The sequence below is a fragment of the Heterodontus francisci genome, chromosome 6, assembly GCF_036365525.1.
Source record: "Heterodontus francisci isolate sHetFra1 chromosome 6, sHetFra1.hap1, whole genome shotgun sequence".
Classification (NCBI taxonomy): Eukaryota; Metazoa; Chordata; class Chondrichthyes; order Heterodontiformes; family Heterodontidae; genus Heterodontus; species Heterodontus francisci.
This window is the reverse complement of record NC_090376.1, coordinates 103,618,949-103,635,360: the sequence shown is the minus strand read 5'-3', so window position 1 is coordinate 103,635,360 and position 16,412 is coordinate 103,618,949. Positions and strand designations below refer to the sequence as shown.

Below are 16,412 nucleotides of genomic sequence, written 5' to 3'. Positions count from 1 at the left end.
GATCAAGATTCCTTTGATACAGAACTTGAGTTGCCTCACAACTCTTGCCATTACACACGTTCCAGCCCCTCGGTATACTATGGCACAAGGGCCTTCCACAGTAGCCTTTCCCCATTGAGCCTTTGCGGCAGCTGCCCCAAGCTTTAGTGCGTCCCTCAGCACTATCTCTCCCCTTGCTGCATCGAACCTTTTTCTGAGTCGATCAGCAAGGATGTAGGCATTAGTGGGGTGACAATCCCAGGCAGCGGAGGCGCACAGGTGAAAGCCGTCCTGTACATGAACAATGTCAACGTCTTCTGCTCAGATCTGCTGTCCGTTTGCAGGCTGATGAGAAGCCTGGAATCTGCTCTCCTCCCTCCCCTGCTCCTCCACACAGCCTCTACACACCCTGGACTCTGCCCTCATCCCTCCTCTGCTCCTCCACACACTTTTGGAGGGCATGTCCATCATGTAGGTGCACAATATCCTGTCAAAAGCCTTCTCCTTTCCAAATTGATGAGGCAGGTGTCCATCTCCCTGTCCCGTACATAGGCGATCATATCCCTGAGTAGCGCAAGACTATCAGAGATCTTCCTACCAGGTACAGTACAGGTCTGATTGGAATGAATCACCAACTCCAGAGCAGACTTGACCCAATTGGCTATGACCTTGTTCAGAATTTTGTAGTCCATAGTGACATGTGCCGCCAATTTCTGATTTCCTCCCTCTCCCCCTTCCGCTTGTAGATGAGGGTGATGATGCTTTTCTTCATAGATTCTGACATGCTGCCAGTCAGAAGCAAACTCTCATACGCTTCCAGCAGGTCTGGGCCGGTCCAGTCCCACAGAGTCGAATACAACTCAACTGGCAAGCCTTCGCTTCTGGGAGTTTTACCCGTCTTGAAGGACCTGATGGCTTTTGCTAGCTCATCCAGAGTCGGCGGTTTGTCAAGACTCACCCGCATGCTGTCATCTAAGACCTCTGTGATAGATGACAGGAAGGACTGGGAGGCCGCGCTGTCCATGGACTTCACGTTGTACAGCCCAGTATGAAAGGATTTGCTGATCCTTAGTATGTCAGACTGCAAAGACATTACTGAGCCATCCCCTTCCTTCAGGCTGCTGATCACAGACATCTCTCTGTGTACCTTTTAGAAGAAGAAACACAAGCACGTCTCATCCTGCTCAGCGGAGCAGACTCTGGGCTGGAAGATGATCTTGGAGGCCTCCATGGCAAAGAGCGAGGCCTGCTGGCACTTCATCTCCTGGAGATCCTCTTTGACTTTGATCCACATCGACTGCAGCAGGAGCAGATTCTGCATTCTTTTCTGGAGTCAGGACATTTCCCTTGGTCTCCCTCTTGCCTCTGAACACCTTTGAGGACGAAGAACCTCTTGATGTTCACCTTGATCGCTTCCCACCAAAGAGGTGTTTCATGGTTCCCCCACCTTTGTAATCCCTTTTGAGTTCATCAGTGTTTTCTGGGGTCAGCAGTTTTACGTTCAGCTTCCATGTCCCCCTGCCAACCCGCTGGTCGTCCTGTAAGTGACAGTCGACCAGTAGGAGGCAGTGGTCAGAGAATAACACTGGCTTGACGTCGGTGGATCTGACTGTGAATGCAGGGGACACAAACAGGAAGTCAATCCTGGAATGGACAGACCCTTCCGGTTTTAACCAGGTGCTCTACACTGTGCTCCATCCGCAGGGTTGCTGAAGACGTGTACAGCTTGGTGTCTTTTAATGCTTCTGTCAGGAGTCTGGACATGGCTTCCAGTTTGCTGACGTCACTGCTGGATTGTCCAACTACATCGATGATGCAGGTGAAGTCACTGCCTAGAATGACAGGCCTTGACGTCGCCAGCAGCAAAGGGAGCTGCTGGAGGATGATCAGCCATTCGTTGTATTGGACCGGGGCCTACGCATTGATTAACCGGTGCAGAGCATTGTTGTATGTTACGTCTGCTACGAGGAAACGACAGCCCACCACCTCCTTAACTTCGGAGATGGTGAAGTTGCCTCCCCGCAGCAGAATACCTAGGCCAGAGGAATGTGAATCATTTCCCCCTGACCAGATCAATGGCCCGTGGGACCACCATCATAACCATTGCCTGTAAGTGCTGAGGTGCGGTATTCCACACTCACTCATGCAGAAACAATAGGTCGGCTTTGACCTTGGCAAGGTAACCCAAGGCCGAAGCACATCATGTAGTGAACTTAGCGTTATGCATGTTAATGGACGCGATCTTTAAACCCATTTAAAGCTGGATGTTGCTTACCACTCCTTACTAATCCCAGTCCTTGAGTATTTTCCTGCATACCCATGCGCAAGCTGTTGTACAGTCGTTGGGCTCAGAAAACTCTCCTGGTCACTCACAGGGGTTAGTTCTGCTGGAGTGACATCAGGGGGGATTTTGTAGGCAGCGAGGTTTGGACTATCCTCTGCTGGGTGTGTCTTTCCCCTTTGTTCCTCCTCAAGGAACTTGCTGCTCCTGTCTTCCCGGAGCTGGGGTGTGCTGGGAATCTCGTGTCTTTCAGCGCTTTGGCATTGGAGTGCGCTGTGCCCATCACTGCTTCCAATGTTTCAGAGCTGGGGGGCTTTCTCTTCCAGCTCCTTTGTGTTCTGCCTCTTCTTTTGTAGGTGCAGTCTTTCCGGCCCTTCCTCATCCAATGGGGAGCAGCTACTGTAGTCCGTCTCAGATGTTAACTTCCTCTTGCCACTGGTTTGGGTGATGGCCTGTTCCTTTTTTGGAGGCTTCTTCTTTGTAGATTTACTTTTGACCACTTGCTCTCACACAGTTGTCTGTCTGCTGGCTCTTCCTCCATTGTTTCTGTCTGTTGAGGAGGAGGGTCTGGGCACAGGGTTGCTGTTGAGTAGCTTGGTACAGATCCCTCTCCTTTCTTCTCATTCTTAGACCGATTTTCCTTGATGGGGAGTTCGCTGGGGGGAGGGTTGCTGGTCTCCTTCACAGCAGTAGGTGCATTCACCATTCCTTCCTCCAGCCTTTCTTTGTTCCTTGCCACCTGTGCGTAACTGAGGCAGCATTTTGGACAAGTCTTGTAGAGGTGGTCTGTCCCACTTCACAGGTTGCAGCACTTACTCTGCTTACAGTCCTTTGTCGGATGGCCTTTCTGCTTGCAGTTCTTGCAGACGACTGTGCTGCAGTTGGCCACCACATGACCAAATTTGCTGCAGATATGACAAACTCTGGGCTGCCCCGCGTAGACCAAGAAGCCCTGACTTCCCCCGAAAGCGAAGCTGGAGGGAGGGTGGATGACGGCTCCATTGGCGTCCACCTTCAAGGTCACCTTGACCTGCCGCTTGCTGGTCCAATTCCCAAACAGGTGCTTGACCTCAGTGCTGCTCCCGACCACCGCGACGTACCTGGTGAGGAACTGAGCACATCCACAATCGGAACATGGGGGTGTAGAGGTGGATGGTCACCATCTAGTTCTGTTGCGATGGCAGTGTAAAGAGCGGCTCTGCCGTGAGGATCGACAGTAGAGTCTGGTTTCCTCTCTCCTTGAACACCTTCAGGAACTTGATGCATCTCACCACATTCTTGAGCGTCACAGCAAAATAGCCACTGCAGGGAAAGTCCTGCGGATAAAAGATTTCCGCAGCTTGGAATCCACAGCATTCAAAAAGGATTTGTTTAATAAAGAAGGCGCGGTTGATGGGTGCACCTCCTTTGCTATCTTTCACTGCCACCCTTATGGTGTTACGCATCCTCTGGCCTAGAGCTCTGGTGTTGGTTGCAGCCATTTTTTGCTTGAAGCTTTCCCAGGACAGCTACTAAGACCCCAACCAACAGGAAAATAACAACCATGGTAGATCTCCAATCACAAAGGGTGAAATGCCGCAAAAACGACGCTGAACCACACTTCCCCCCCCACCCCCACCCCCAAAAAAACACAAAATCACCACCTGCAGGATCCAGGTCTGCTGATCATTGACTCTCCCCTGCCAAATAAAATTGAGCACAAAATGCTAGATTGACACTCCAGTGCAGTACTGAGGGAATGCTGCATTGTTTGGAGGCGCTGCCTTTCATATATAGGGCATGGCTACCCGACCCGAACCCGATGGGACCTGACGACATGTGTCAGGTTCGGGTCGCTCTTCCAGGTCTGGCATTCAGGCTGGGGTCTGGTCGAGCCAGGTCGGACACGCTCTATCACCACTTCCGGTGTGTGACTCCAATCTGAATGTACTTTTTAAACAACCTTTCAAGTCTAGTTACAGTTTTTGTTGTTTATCTGCACAAGCTTAAAAAGTGAAAAACGGAAGCTAGGTTAACTGAACATTCTGGTGGTCGGGTGCGGGAAAATATGAAAGTACTCGGGCTGGGTCGGATCTGGTTTTGTCGGGCTTGGTTGGGGTTTCATTTGCAGACCCGAGCCCGCCTTTAACACATTAAGCCTGCCCTCCAGGTGGATGTGAAATATCTCATGGCACTATAACAATGAAGCGCAGTGAATTTCCACTGGTGTCCAGGCCAATATTTATCCCTCAACTTACATCACTAAAAGCAGGTTATTTGGTCATTATTTCACTGGCATTTGTGGGATCTTGCTGTGTGCAAATTGGCAGCAACCTTTCCTACGTTGCAACAGTGGCTACACATCAAAGGTTCTTCATCAGCTGTGAAGCACTTTGGAACTTTCTGAGTTTGTGAAAGGAGTTACATAAATGCAAGTTCTTTCTTTTAATCTGTCATTGCAGGAAATCCTGTCTTTTTCCGTTTTGTGTTTTGGTACATATTCTTTTAAAAAAGGCCTTCACATAGCAGTTATTATGAAGGAAACTGAAAGCAGAAGATGTTTTTCTTAGCTCTGGTTACTTCAGAGCACAAGAGAAGGCTGTGAAACTTCAGTGGTTGCATCCAAGGCAGCTGATGTTTTAAGTTCCTATTGCTTTTTTAAATATCTATAGTCAAGTGTCATGATCACCTTCCGGAACATTTGAATGTTCATACATGAATGTCTCTGTCAGCAAGTGCCAGTGGCTATAATTGTCACGCTTCCTGCAGCATTTTGCTGTTTGTTTTGTGGATATGCTTTTCTCTGTTCTCTCGCCTGTTCGTAGTTCAATGAAACCGGTTGCACACCTACAGAATTTGCATGTGTGTAAGCAGGTGCAGTTATTGGCCTGCAGCGATATGGGTGTGACACTCCCAGAAACACTTTGGTACAGATTATGACTCAGAATCAGCACTTCCCCAATCTTCAGTAGCCATATTTTACTGCAAGAAAACTCAACTTTTCCCTTGGATTTTAAACTTTGGCCTCACTAAGACAATATAGAGGATAAGGTAAGTAATGTCGCATCAAATTACCTGATTCAAAGGTGGTGTATTGGGGACTGTAACTCTTCACCTGTTGGTGAAAATGGCAGAACGAGCTGGATTAGTTCAACACCTTGATTTGTAATAAACGTTCTTGTGCCACGTTCGTCTCTACTTATCAGTTGTCGGAGGGAACTGCACAATCTCAACCAAGAGTTTCAGATTTGTTGTTGCTTTCAGAATTGCATATGATTCTGGTAGGCAACGCATTAGCTGCAATGCAAAAGGAGATAAGATAGTAAAACCAGTCTCCGGTGAGAGGAAATAACCCATGAGGTAACTGAAACCACTGGTCGTTTATTTAGAACGTCAACTCAACTATACAAACTATGAACATTTTGGGAAATTAATTAGTATTGCAGTGCACAAATGAGAGTTTTCAACAGTGTGTGTGTTTGGCCGGTGCTTCTGCTTAGTGAAATGTTGGCTGAGAAAGCCTTTATGTTTCGAAATATTTGTGGGAGAGGGTGGACTTGAAAATAAAGGGTGTGGCAGTAAAATATTTGCTACATTATTTTATTTTTGCTTTAATCACCAAGTGAGACCAAAAGTTAATCTCAGCAACTGGAATTAATATAAAATGTTTTTGTGTTAGGAGAGAGATTTGCCCTGTAGCATTTCATTTTGCCCTATTCATCCATCTGAAGTTTCTGCTCTTTGCTCAGTTCTTTTCAGACAAATCTCCACTTGGTGGATCTAATCCTATGACCTTGTCAATTGTACTGAAGTTTCACCAGAACAACGATCTATATTCTTGTTCTGCAGGAATTCCAAAAATTATGAAATAGATTTTATGAAACAGCGCAACGATCAGAATGGCACCTATGCCTCAGATCCACCGTTTGTGAATGGATATTAGTTCAGCTCTTTCAAGTGACATCACATGTAAAGAACCATTGGGTTACATTTTATTTGGAGAGGCTCTGTTCCTAGAACAGCAAGCAACAGCCTGATCATATCAGGGCACTGCCTCATTGGCAGATTATAGGAACATGTGTACAGGAGCAGGCCATTCAGCTCCTTGAGCCTGTTGCGCCATTCAGTTAGATCATAGCTGACCTGTGACTTAACTCCATCTACCCATCTTGTTTCTATAAACCCTTAACATCCATGCCTAATAAAAAAAATAATAAAATTGACATTTTAATTTTTTTAAATTTACCTTAACAGCTTTTTGGGGGGTAGATTTCCACTACCCTTTGTGTAAAGAAGTGCTTCCTGACAGCCCAGACTGAATTTTGCCAGCCCTTTGGTGATGGGCTGGGAGCTGGGAAGGCTGGAACAATGGCACGGGAAGGCATTTGGGGTGGGGGTGGCATGCCTGCGCCTTCATGCCATTTTGCCAGCGGTAGGCAAAGTGCTAGACTAGCCGCCCGCCCGGAGTCCAATAAGGGCCTGTTCCGCAGGCATTTTGCCAGCGGCAGGATGAACCGCTGCTGCGTGGGGAGACTGTCCATTGAAATTTGGTGGCTTCCCAGGGGGCTCTGGTGGTGGGGCTGCCTCCTTTTTGGGTAGTCCATGGCCCATGGAAGGGCCCCCAGTAGCAATGGCCACCCCATAGTAACGGTGCCGCCTGTTCCTCATGACCTGAGCACTATCCACCGATTGCTGGGGGCTGCTTCCACAAGAGTGTTTATCCCACTTCAAGGGCACCTTGGCTATTGAGGCACCCTCTCCTTGTAACTGCAGCTTCAGCAATTTTTTTTTTATTTCCAAAATATACTTTTTTCATAAAAATCTGCAGAAATTACATTACCAGTTTCAAACAGCACCAAGTCAAAAAATACAAACAGTGCAAAGGAAGTCCGTTTGCTTCATTGCAATCATGAGTTGCCTCACAACCCTTCCATTTCACATTTGTCATGCCAATTACATTTTTACATTTTACAGCAAATGAAAATTTTCCCGATACAATTCGAGCGGTTTCCCATGGATCCAGCCCCTCAGTTCAGCTTGGTGGGGGGACCTTACACTGTGGTCTTTCCCCATTGAGTCTTTGCTGCGGCTGCCCCAAGCTTTAGTGCGTCCCTCAGCACGTAGTCCTGGACCTTGAAATGTGCCAGTTTCCAACATTCGGTCGTGAACAACTCTTTGCGCTGGAAGACCAGCAGGTTTCGGGCAGACCAAAGGGCGTCTTTCACCGAATTGATAGTCCTCCAGCAGTAGTTGATGTTTGTCTCGGTGTGCGTCCCTGGGAACAGCCCGTAGAGCACAGACTCCTGTGTTACAGAGCTGCTTGGGATGAACCTCCACAAAAACCACTGCATCTCTTTCCATACCTGCTTTGCAAAGACACATTCCAGGAGGAGGTGGGCAACTGTCTCTTCCCCACCACAGCCCCCATGGGGGCATTGCGCGGAGGGGGCGAGACTTCGGGCGTGCAGGAAGGATCTGACGGGGAGGGCCCTTCTCACCACCAGCCAAGCTACATCTTGGTGCTTGTTTGAAAGTTCTGGTGATGGGGCATTCCGCCAAATGACTTTGGCGGTCTGCTCGGGGAACCATCCGACAGGATCCACCGTTTCCTTTTCCCGTAGGGCCTTGAGGACATTCCGTGCAGACCACTGCCTGATGGATCGGTGGTCAAAGGTGTTTTCCTGCAGAAACTGCTCCACGAAGGATAGGTGGTACGGCACGGTCCAACTGCATAGAGCGTTCCGCGACAATGTGACCAGACCCGTCCTTCGCAACACCGGGGACAGATAGAACCTCAGCACGTAGTGACACTTGGAGTTTGCGTACTGGAAGTCTACACACAGCTTGATGCAGCCGCGCACGAAGGTGGTCATCAGGATGAGGGCCACGTTGGGTACATTTTTCCTGCCCTTATCCAGAGGTTTGAACATCGTGTCCCTCCGGACCCGGTCCATTTTAGATCCCCAGATGAAGCGGAAAATGCCTCGGGTGACCGCCACAGTGCAGGAGTGGGGTATGGGCCAGACCTGCGCCACGTAGAGCAACAACGTGAGCGCCTCGCACCTGATGACCAGGTTCTTACCCACAATGGAGAGAGATCGCTGCCTCCACATGCTCAACTTTTGCTGTACCTTGGCTACTCGCTCCTCCCAGGTTTTGGTGCACGCCCCGGCCCTTCCGAACCATATCCCTAGCACCTTCAGGTAGTCTGACCTGACGGTGAAGGGGACAAAGGATCGGTCAGTCCAGTTCCCAAAGAACATGGCCTCGCTCTTGCCGTGGTTAACTTTGGCTCCCGAGGCCAGTTTGAACTGGTCGCATATGCTCATCAGTCTGCGCACAGACCGCGGATCCGAACAGAAGACGGTGACGTCATCCATGTACAGGGAGGTTTTAACCTGAGTGCCTCCGCTGCCTGGGATTGTCACCCCTTTTCTGCTCGCATCCTTCCTCATAGACTCAGCAAAGGGTTCAATACAGCAAACAAACAAGACCGGGGAGAGAGGACAGCCCTGTCTGACTCCAGATTGAGACTGCGCTACTGATGTTTGCGTCGAGCAGTTTGATCCAATTGCAGATTCCCTCCCCAAACCCCATTTTGGAAAGCACATCCATCATGTAGGTGTGCGATATCCTGTCAAAAGCCTTCGCCTAGTCCAGGCTGATGAGGCAGGTGTCCACCGTCCTGTCCCGCACATAGGCGATCGTATCCCTGAGTAGCGCGAGACTATCGGAGATCTTCCTGCCAGGTACAGTACAGGTCTGATCGGGGTGGCTCACCAACTCCAGAGCAGACTTGACTCGACTGGCTATGACTTTGGACAGAATCTTGTAGTCAACATTAAGCAGTGAGATGGGCCGCCAATTTCTGATTTCTGCCCTCTTCCCCCTTCCGCTTGTAAATGAGGGTGATGATGCAGCTTCAGCAATGGCCACCATTGGCAGTGGTGCTGCTGAGCTGCTGGCCCTCTGATTTGGCTGGCAGCTCTTGGGGGCAGGCCACTGTCCTTATTTTAAGGTTGTGTCTCCTGGTTCTGGAATCCCCCCATCAGATGAAATTGTTTCTCCCGATCCAACCTATCAGCTCCTTCAATTACCTTAAACACCTCCATTAGCTCACTCTTAATCTTCTATACTCAAGGGAATACAAACCTTGTCTATGCAACCAGTCCTCAGAATTTAACCTTTTCAGTCCCAGGATCGTTCTGATCGGATCAAGCTCACACTTCAGAAGAAATTCATTGCACCGCTATGTAGCACTGCTGAGGATTCATATTTTTACTTTTTCTATTCATGCTAAATCAACTTAAAATTAATAGCAGTGTTATTGATTGTCAATGGGTAATCAGCACAACAGCAGTTGTCACTGGATGCTCCTCCACTTAGGTTGTACTAAGTAACTTTATGCCTTTACTTTAATGGGGTTACACTACCCGATGCAATAGTAGCATGTGAATGCTTAATGCATTCCTATGCAATTCCTTTGACCAGCAGCCAGTGCTGGATCAGCTGAGATTTCCTCTAATTAAACGCTGATAAGAACAAAGCTATTGTCTTTGACCCTGCCACGAACTCCACTGCCAGCACGGATTCCATCCCCTTCCCGCGACACTCCCTCATCCTGCACCACACTATTTGCAACCTCGCCATCCTATCTTACCCAGAGCTTCTGACCTCATATCCTCTCCATCATCATGACTCCTTACTTCCACCTCTGTAATATTGCCCATCTCTACACATGCCTCAGCTCATCTGCTGTTGGAACCTTTTGCCCAGACTAGACTGTTCCAATGCTCTACTGATCTCGCCCTTCCTAATCTTCAACACCTCTGAAGCTCTGCTGCTCCTATCCTGACTCCTGTCTAGTCCCATTCACCCATCGACCAGTGCTCTCTGCACATTGGATCCCAATCTAGCGACGTCTCAAATTTAAAATCCTCATCTTCTGTTCAGATTCCTCCTTTTTCTTGCTCCTCCCTATCTCTATAACTGCCTTCAGCCATACAACCCTCCAAGAAATCTGTGATCCTCCAACTTTGGCCTCTTGTGCATCTCAGTTTCTTTTGCCCCTCTATGGGTGGCCGTGCCTCTAGTTGTTTAGGGTCTAAGCTCTGGAATTCTCTCCCGAAACCTTTCCACATCTCTACATCACTCATCCTTTAAAACGCTCTAACTCATTGACCAAGTTTTTAGTCACCTGTCCTAATACCTCCTCCTTTGGTGCAATGTCAATTTTTGTCTATTTATGCTCCTGTGAAGCACTTTGAGATGTTTTATTACATTAATGGTATATGCAAGTTGTTGTTTCTCTGCTATTGAATGTTTTATGCTTTCAATTTTCTTTGCCGTGTCTCCTTAGCCGGAATTTTACAGATGCCCCACAGGAGTGGGCTGGTGGCGGCAGGGGTCGTAAAATTGAGTGGGAGGCAGAGTGTGCCGTTCCCGACACCTTCCCGTCCCTGCTACGATTTTACCAGGGGTGGCAGCGGTGAGAAACGGTCCACCCGTCCCAGGCCAATCAAGACCCTTAAATGGTCAATTAACTACCACTTAAGGGCCTCCTCCAGCTGGTCTTTTACCAGCGGCGGGCAGGTGCCTCAGGCCCCCAGAACACCGCCAAGTAAAACCTGGTGGCCTCCTTGCAGACTGTGGGGCCCGGCTGATGGTCCTTGGCGAGGCCCCACAAACTTGCCTGTCTTCTGGGGCCGACATCCACGATCCTGCTGAAGCTGCGTGCAGCCCCAGCAGTGACCACCGCTCCAGGTGCACTGCCGGGACTGAGAGCTGCCGTGGGACTTCCTGCCTCAAGGAGATGGAAGTCCTGCCCAAGTCCAGTTAAGGGCCCTGGGAGTGTAATCTCCTGGACTGGCTCCCCAGGGCCGCGAAGGCAGGCTCACTCACAACTTTCTGGCAGGTGGGCGGGACCTCCCGCCCAACGTAAAATTCCGGCCCTTGTCTCCGAAGTTGAAGGTTCACAATGGGGCCTGGTTTCCCCGTGACCTTCCAATATTCCATGCCCTTTTTTTCCTCATTTAACATCCACACACTTACAAGAGGGATCATAGGACAATAAAGAGGAACCCTGATATTTTTCCTCCCTAGCCCAAAGATGTTGAGGAAAATTGTAATGTCCTCACCACCATCCTAGCTGAGATCAACTAATTCAACGAGGAGTTTTGATAGAGTAAATAAAGTTCATCTGTTTCCAATGGTGGGTGAGTCGGTTACCAGAAGGCACAGATTTATGACAATTAGCTGAAGAACTGGAGCGTTGATGAGAATTTTTTTAAGCAGCAAGTTGTGATGATCTGGAATGTACTGCCAGAAAGGATGGTGGAAGGAGATTCAATAGCAACTGGCAAAAAAAATTGGATGTATTCTTGAAAAGGAAAAATTGCAAGGCTATGAAGAAAAAGCTGAGGGATTGCATTAGAGGCACAGATGGCCTCCTTCTGTGCTGTAAAATGTATTCATTGTAGATCAGATATTGAAGCTGGAGCCTGGTCTGTATGAGAACTGGCCCACTCTGGTACATTTGTATACTGAGCCATCAAGAGGACTCGAGCATTATAGAACAACAATATTTTCAAATCATAAAAACCTATTGGATGTTCTGCAATCTCTACGGCACATCAAAATTAATACAAAAATAGTGTTGCGATTAAAAATGTAATGTTTTAGAGCTAGCTACTTTTATTTCTCCTTTGGTCTTCATATAATGTATTTTCTTTAAAAATATTTGGATGAATATTAATCTTTGAAGGTTCAGTGATATGAGGTGTTTCGATGAAGGCTGGTGAATATCTTGACTTTGCAGTGCGAGCGGGAAGTTTTTCAAAGAATTCACAAGTAACACCAACAATGCAGCAGCACTTTAAGATATCTCAATAGACATCAGTGCCACGAAAAACCCAATTACATGTCCTGTCTGTTGAAGGGTATCTTGACAGGCTATTGAAATGTCTTTTGACATTCACCAACTATATACCCCTCTTCAGAAGTATTATATACTTTGGCTTTCTCATGTATTGCTAATGTGGTGCTTTTGATAACAGCAAATCGCATCAAATTTAGAAGAGACCTTCCAGGCAAATATTCAGACATCTCAACAGATGTAATGAGGTCTGCACCTGTGTTTTTCAAATAGATACCGCACAAAAAAAAACATAATAGAAGAATGTGATGATATGTCTTCAGAAGTTTTGAAACAAATTGAGAACAAATCATCTGGATGCCTGAACCAGCTAAACAAGGAAATGTCCCAGATAAATCAGGTGTAAATGATCAAAGTCAAGAGCATAGGGACAAAATGTTTTGTCCGCAAAATTACTTTATGTAGTCTACAGCTGATCACGGAGCCCTTTGTAAGACCCTTTTTAGATCTCTTTCAAAGTTAGCACCTCCATGTTCCAGAGGCAGTTACGTATAGAAGCTGTGACTGGGAATCCAGCTGTGGCCTTCTCTGATACTCCATCCCAATCCTCTTTAAATAACAACAACCTATATTAATGTAGCGAAATGTCCCACAGAGATGTAATCAAAGAAGTGGATTCCCGAGTTAAAGAAGATATTTACAGGACAATCAAAAGCTTAGCCCAAGAGGTGTCTTTTAAGGTATACCTTAAGAGAAAGTGGTTTTAGGGAGGGAATTCCAGACTGTGGGGCTCTGGCTCCAGTAGTGGGGTATAGAGACATTTGTATTTATATAGACATTGCATTCAATTTACACAAATATGCAGGAACTTTTTTTAATTCATTCATGGGATGTGGACATCGCTGGCTAGGCCAGCATTTATTGCCCATCCCTAATTGCCCTTGAGAAGGTGATGGTGAGCTGCCTTTTTGAACCGTTGCAGTCCATGGGAGGTAGAGACACCCACTGTGCTGTTACGAAGGGAGTTCCAGGATTTTGACCCAGCGACAGTGAAGGAACGACGATATAGTTCCAAGTCAGGATGGTGTGTGACTTGGAGGGGAACTTGAGGGTGGTGGTGTTCCCATGCATTTGCTGCCCTTGTCCTTCTAGTTGGTAGAGGTCACGGGTTTGGAAGGCGTTGTCTAAGGAGCCTTGGTGCATTGCTGCAGTGCATCTTGTAGAGGGTACACACTGCTGCCACTGTGTGTCGGTGGTGGAGGGAGTGAATGTTTGTGGATGGGGTGCCAATCAAGCGGGCTGCTTTGTCCTGGTTGATGTCGAGCTTCTTGAGTGTTGTTGGAGCTGCACCCATCCAGGCAAGTGGAGGGTATTCCATCACACTCCTGACTTGTGCCTTGTAGATGGTGGACAGGCTTTGGGGAGTCAGGAGGTGAGTTACTCGCTGCAGGATTCCTATTCTCTGACCTGCTTTTGTAGCACGGTATTTATATGGCTACTCCAGTTCAGTTTCTAGTCAATTTTAGCCCCTAGGATGTTGATAGTGGGGGAATCAACAATGGTAATGTCATTGAATGTCAAGGGGAGATGGTTAGATTCTCTCTTGTTGGAGATGGTCATTGCCTGGCACTTGTGTGGCGCGAATGTTACTCGTTATTCATTCTTGGTGTGTGTCACTGACATGGTATCCCTAATTGCTCACTATGAAGTTCTTGCACTGCCACAATCCATGTGGTGTAGGTACACCCACAGTGCTTTTCTTTAGCAGTTTGATACAACTGAGTAGCTTGTGAGGCCTTTTCAGAGGGCAATTAAGAGCCAACCACATTGTTGTGGACTGGAGTCATGTGTAGGCCAGAGCATTTAAGGATGGTAGATTTCCTTCCCTGAAGGACATTAGTGAACCAGATGAGTTTTTGCAAATGGTAGTTTCATAATCATTATGAATGAGACTAGCTTTTTATTGAATTTGACTCCCCACCCCCTGCTGCCATAGTGGGATTTGAACTCATATCTCCAGCGTATTAAACCGGGCCTCTAGATTACTAGTGGAACATTACCAATAAGCTACCATCCCCCTAGGAAATTGCTGCCTCTGTATTGCAGATAACTCTAGACTTGAAGTTAACATCTAAGCTAGTTGCTTCAGCCTATCAATCATCTGACCGCACTTTCCCTTTTAACATGAATAGTAAAACATAAACACTATCTGCAAATTGCTGGTGTGCACGGTCAAACCAGGATGATATTGAATGTTCTGAGCATATTGGAATTCTCAGGGCGGGAGCTGAATGCCAATACTCTTAATGCCTCCTCCTGTCTCCTCTGGACCATCCAACCACTGACCTTCAAACCATAATTTCCCAGACTGCCACTGGCCTCATCTCTTCTGGAGATCTTCCCTCCACAGTCTTCAACCTCATAGTTCCCCAACCCTGCATAGCACACTTCTACCTCCTTTCCAAAATCCACAAACAAGATTGTCCTGGTAGACCTATTGTTTCAGCCTGTTCCTGCCCCATGGAACTGATTTCTTCATATCCCAACTCTATTTTTCATCCCTTGTCCAGTCTCTTCCCATCTACATCTGCGAATCTTTCGACAAGCTCCACCACTTTAATTGTTCCCAGTTTCCTGGCCCTAACTGTCTCCTTTTCACCGAAGACATCCAATCCCTCTACACCTCCATCCCACACCAGGGTGGACTGAGGGCACTCCGCTTCTGCCTTGAACAGTGGCCCCCATCCAGTCCCCATACACCCCCATCCTCCTGCACCTAACTTGTTCTTATATTGAACAACTTTTTTGAGTCCACCCATTTCCTGCAAATAAAAGGTGTTGCTATGGGAATATGGCTCCTAGCTATGGGAATATGGCTCCTAGCTATGGGAATATGGCTCCTAGCTATGGGAATATGGCTCCTAGCTATGGGAATATGGCTCCTAGCTATGCCTGTCTTTTTGTGGGATATGTGGAACATTCGTCGTTCCAGTCCTACTCGTGTTCTCTTCCTCACCTCTTTCTCCTGTACATTAATGACTTTAACGGGGCTGTTCACTGTTGTCACTTCAAAATGCAAAATTTCATCAACTTTGCTTCCAATTTCCCCCCTTCCCTCTCCTTCACATGGTCCATCTCCTACTCTTCTCCAGCTCGACTTCTCTATTTCCATTTCTGGGGATAGGCTACCAACCAATATCTACAATAGATAGAAGAAGGGTCACTGACCCGAAACGTTAACTCTGCTTCTCTTTTCACAGATGCTGCCAGACCAGCTGAGTGGTTCCAGCATTTCTTGTTTTTATTTCAGATTTCCAGCATCCGCAGTATTTTGCTTTTATTATTCTACAGTAGATAGGGCGGCACAATGGCGCAGTGGTTATCACCGCAGCCTCACAGCTCCAGCGACCCGGGTTCAATTCTGGGTACTGCCTGTGCAGAGTTTGCAAGTTCTCCCTGTGACCGCGTGGGTTTTCGCCGGATGCTCCGGTTTCCTCCCACAGCCAAAGGACTCGCAGGTTGATAGGTAAATTGGCCATTATAAATTGCCCTTAGTGTAGGTAGGTGGTAGGGGAATTGAGGGAAGGTGGGGATGTGAGAGGGTAATGGGATTAATGTAGGATTAGTATAAATGGGTGGTTGATGGTCGGCACAGACTCGGTGGGCCGAAGGGCCTGTTTCAGTGCTGTATCTCTAAATAAATAAATCCATCAACAACTACAGCTACTCTGACCACACTTTCTCCCACCCCTTTTCCTGTAAGGACTCTATTCCATTCTCCCAGTTTCTCTGTCCCTGCCGCATCTGGTCTGACAATGCCACCTTCCATAGCAGTGTTCTTGATATGACTTCCTTTTTCCTCAACTGAAGACTTCCCCAGAACCGTCATTGACAGAGCCCTTACCCTTGTGAATCATATTTCCCCACTTCGGCTCTCACTGCTTCCCCTCCCTCCCAGTCCCCCTTATTATTTTCCATCCCACCAGCATCCACATTCAACAGATCATCCCACACTATTTTCACCATCTCCAGCATGATGCTACCGCCAAACACATCTTCCTCTCCCCTCCCTTTTCAACATTCCAAAGGGGCCATTCTCTCCAGAACACCCTAGTCCACTCTTCAATCACCCCCACTGCATTCTCCTCTTCACCCGGCACCTTCCCATGCAAGCATAGGGGTTGCAACACCCGCTCTTTTACCTTCTCTATTCCCGCCATCCAGGGTCTCAGACACTCCTTCCTGGTGAAACGGTGATTTACTTGTACCTCTTTTAATTTAGTATAGTGTATTCGCTGC

At 47.6% G+C, this 16,412-nt stretch overlaps 1 protein-coding gene across 5 annotated transcripts in view; it reads left to right on the top strand.

The window, feature by feature from the left end:
* The first annotated feature begins 5,037 nt into the window (after positions 1-5,037).
* The window catches only part of LOC137371471 (ETS-related transcription factor Elf-1-like), a 179,251-nt gene continuing 167,876 nt past the window's right edge, over positions 5,038-16,412 (top strand). For all 5 annotated transcript variants that reach the window (XM_068034120.1, XM_068034117.1, XM_068034118.1 and 2 more), the window contains exon 1: positions 5,038-5,290. The gene's annotated coding sequence lies outside the window, so the exon portion shown is untranslated. The remainder of the gene's footprint in view (positions 5,291-16,412) is intronic.